Here is a 4,573-nt window from a genome sequence, read left to right on the forward strand (position 1 = left end):
GCTCTATGTTCACATACAATGGGTGCAAGCCCGTTTTGCACACGCGGAATACTCGAGTTAAACTTGACGAGCCTAGCATATGCATATATGGCCTCGGAACACTTAGACCGAAAGGTTGAACGTGAATCATATAGTAGATATGATCAACATAGAGAAGTTCACCATTGAAAACTACTCCATCTCACGTGATGATCGCACATGGTTTAGTTGATATGGATCACGTGATCATTTAGATGACTAGAGGGATGTATATGTAAGTGGGAGTTCTTAAGTAATATGATTAATTGAACTTTAATTTATCATGAACTTAGTCCTGATAGTATTTGCAAATTATGTTGTAGATCAATAGCTCATGTTATAGCTCCCCGTTTATTTTTGATATGTTCCTAGAGAAAAATAAGTTGAAAGATGATAGTAGCAATGATGTGGAGTGGATCCGTGATCTGAGGATTATCCTCATTGCTACACAGAAGAATTATGTCCTTGATGCACCGCTAGGTGACGGGCCTTTTGTAGGAGCGGATGCAGACGCTATGAACGGTTGGCAAGCTCGGTATGATGACTACTTGATAGTTTAGTGCGCCATGCTTTATGACTTATAATCGGGACTTCAAAAAACATTTTGAACATCACGGGGCATATAAGATGTTCCAAGAGCTGAAATTGGTATTTCAGACTCATGCCCAAGTCGAGAGGTATGAAACCTCTGACAAGTACTTCGCCTACAAGACGGAGGAGAATAGCTCAACCAGTGAGCATGTGCTCAGAATGTCTGAGTACTACAATCGCTTGAAACAAGTGGGAGTTAATCTTCCAGATAAGATAGTGATTGATAGAGTTCTCTAGTAACTATCACCAAGTTACTGGAACTTCGTGATGAACTATAATATGCAAGGGATGGAAAAGACAATTCCTGAGCTCTTCGCAATGCTAAAGGCTGCGGAGGTAGAAATCAAAAAGGAGCATCAAGTGTTGATGGTTAACAAGACCACTAGTTTCAAGAAAAAATGCAAAGGGAAGAAGGGGAACTTCAAGAAGAATAGCAAGCAAGTTGCTACTCCCGGCAAGAAGCCCAATTCTAGACCAAAGCCTGAAACTGAGTGCTTCTACTGCAAAGGGACTGGTCACTGGAAGCGGAACTGCCCCAAATACTTGGCGGATAAGAAAAGATGGCAAAGTGAACAAAAGTATATATGATATACATATTATTGATGTGTACTTTACTAGTGTTCATAGTAGCCCCTAGGTATTTTATACCAGTTTAGTTGCTATGATTAGTAACTCGAAACAGGAGTTATAAATTAAACATAGACTAGTTGAGGCGAGGCAACAATGTGTGTTGGAAGTGATTCCAAGGTTGATAAGATCACCATCGCATACTCCCTCTACCTTCGGGATTAGTGTTGAACCTAAATAAATGTTATTTGGTGTTTGCGTTGAGCATGAATATGATTGGATCATGTTTATTGCAATACAATTATTCATTTTAGTCAGAGAATAATTATTGTTCTGTTTACATGAATAAAACCTTCAATGGTCATACACCCAATGTGAACGGTTTGTTGAATCTCGATCGTGGTTATACACATATTCATAATATTGATGCCAAAAGATGAAAAGTTGATAATGATAGTGAAACATATTTGTGGCACCGCCATTTAGGTCATATTGGTGTAAAGCGCATAAAGAAACTCCATGCGGATGGACTTTTGGAATCACTTGATTATGAATCATTTGATGCTTGCGAACCATCCCTCATTGGCAAGATGACTAAGACTCCGTTCTCCGGAACAATGGAGCGAGCCACTGACTTACTGGAAATAATACACACCGATGTATGCGGTCCGATGAGTGTTGAGGCTCGTTGCGGGTATCGTTATTTTCTAACCTTCATAGTTGATTTGGGTAGATATATGTATATCTACTGAATGAAACACAAGTCTGAATCATTTTGAAAAGTTCAAAGAATTTCAAAGTGAAGTGGAGAATCATCGTAACAAGAAACTAAAGTTTATGTGATCTGATCGCAGAGGCGAAATTTGAGTTACAAGTTTTGGCCTTCAATTAAAACAATTTGGAATAGTTTCACAACTCATGCCACCTGGAACACCACAGCGTGATGGTGTGTCCGAACGTCGTAACCGTACTTTATTAGATATGATGCGATCTATGATGTCTCTTACCGATTTGCCACTATTGTTTGGGGGTTATGCATTAGAGACAACTGCACTAACGTTAAATAGGGCACCATCTAAATCCGTTGAGACGACACCATATGAAATGTGGTTTGGCAAGAAACCTAAGCTGTCGTTTCTTAAAGTTTGGGGCTGCGATGCTTATGTGAAAAAGCTTCAACCTGATAAGCTCGAACCCAAATCGGAGAAATGTGTCTTCATAGGATACCCAAAGGAGACTGTTGGGTACACCTTCTATCACAATTCCCAAGGCAAGATTTTCGTTGCTAAGAATGGATCCTTTCTAGAGAAAGAGTTTCTCTCGAAAGAAGTGAGTGGCAGGAAAGTAGAACTTGATGAGGTAATTGTACCTTCTCCCTTATTGGAAAGTAGTTCATCACAGAAATCAGTTCCAGTGATTCCTACACCAATCAGTGAGGAAGCTAATGATGATGATCATGAAACTTCTGATCAAGTTACTACCGAACCTCGTAGGTCAACCAGAGTACGATCCGCACCAAAGTGGTATGGTAATCCTATTCTGGAGGTCATGTTACTTGACCATGACGAACCTATGAACTATGAGGAAGCGGCGATGAGCCCAGATTCCACGAAATGGCTTGAGGCCATGAAATCTGAGATGGGATCCATGTATGAGAACAAAGTATGGACTTTGATTGACTTGCCCGATGATCGGCGAGCCATTGAGAATAAATGGATCTTCAAGAGGAAGACGGACGCTGATAGTAGTGTTACTATCTACAAAGCTCGAATTATCACAAAAGGTTTTCGACAAGTTCAAGGTGTTGACTACGATGAGATTTTCTCACTCCTATCGATGCCTAAAGTCTATCTGAATCATGTTAGCAATTGCCGCATTTTATGAAATCTGGCAAATGGATGTCAAAACTATATTCCTTAATGGATTTATTAAATAAGAGTTGTATATGATGCAACCAGAAGGTTTTCTCAATCCTAAAGGTGCTAACAAAGTGTGCAAGCTCCAGCGATCCATCTATGGACTGGTGCAAGCATCTCAGAGTTGGAATATACGCTTTGATGAGTTGATCAAAGCATATAATTTTATACAGACTTGCGCTGAAGCCTGTATTTACAAGAAAGTGAGTGGAAGCACTACAGCCTTTCTGATAGGTATGTGTGAATGACATATTGTTGATCGAAAATGATGTAGAATTTTCTGGAAAGCATAAAGGAGTGTTTGAAAGGAGTTTTTCAAAGAAAGACCTCGGTGAAGCTACTTACATATTGAGCATCAAAATCTACAGAGATAGATCAAGACGCTTGATAAGTTTTTTCAATTAGTACATACCTTAACAAGATTTTGAAGTAGCCCAAAATGAAACAATCAAAGAAAGAGTTCTTGCGTGTGTTGCAAGGTGTGAAGTTGAGTAAAGACTCAAAACCCGACCACGACAGAAAATGGAAAGAGAATGAAAAGTCATTCCCTATGCCTCAGTCATAGGTTCTATAAAGTATGTTATGTTGTGTACCAGACCTATTGTGTACCTCACCATGAGTTTGGCAAGAGAGTACAATAGTGATCCAGGAGTGGATCACTGGACAGCGGTCAAAATTATCCTTAGTGGAATAAGGATATGTTTCTCGGTTATGGAGGTGACAAAAAGTCCATTGTAAACGGTTACGTCTATACAAGCTTTGACACTGATCCAGATGACTCTAAGTCTCAATCTGGATACATATTGAAAGTGGGAGAAATTAGCTAGAGTATCTCCATGCAGAGCATTGTAGACATACAAATTTGCAAAATACATACGGATATGAATGTGGTAGACCCGTTGACTAAACTTCTCTCACTAGAAAAACATGATCATGCCTTAGTACTCTTTGGGCGTTAATCACATGGCGATGTGAACTAGATTATTGACTCTAGTAAACCCTTTGGGTATTGGTCACATGGTGATGTGAACTATTGGTGTTCAATCACATGGCGATTTGAACTATTAGATTATTGACTCTAGTGCAAGTGGGAGACTAAAGGAAATATGCCAAGAGGCAATAATAAAGTTGTTATTTATATTTCCTTATATCATGATAAATGTTTATTATTCATGCTATAATTGTATTAACCGGAAACTTGATACATGTGTGGATACATAGACAAAACACGGTGTCCCTAGTAAGCCTCTACTAGACTAGCTCGTTAATCAAAGATGGTTAAGTTTCCTAACCATAGACATGTGTTGTCATTTGATGAACGAGGTCACATCATTAGAGAATGATGTGATGGACAAGACCCATCTGTTAGCTTAGCATAATGATCGTTTAGTTTCATTGTTATTGCTTTCTTCATGACTTATACATGTTCCTCTGACTACGAGATTATGCAACTCCCGAATACCGGAGGAACACCTTGTGTG

Source organism: Triticum aestivum, chromosome 1A (assembly GCF_018294505.1).
Source record: "Triticum aestivum cultivar Chinese Spring chromosome 1A, IWGSC CS RefSeq v2.1, whole genome shotgun sequence".
Classification (NCBI taxonomy): Eukaryota; Viridiplantae; Streptophyta; class Magnoliopsida; order Poales; family Poaceae; genus Triticum; species Triticum aestivum.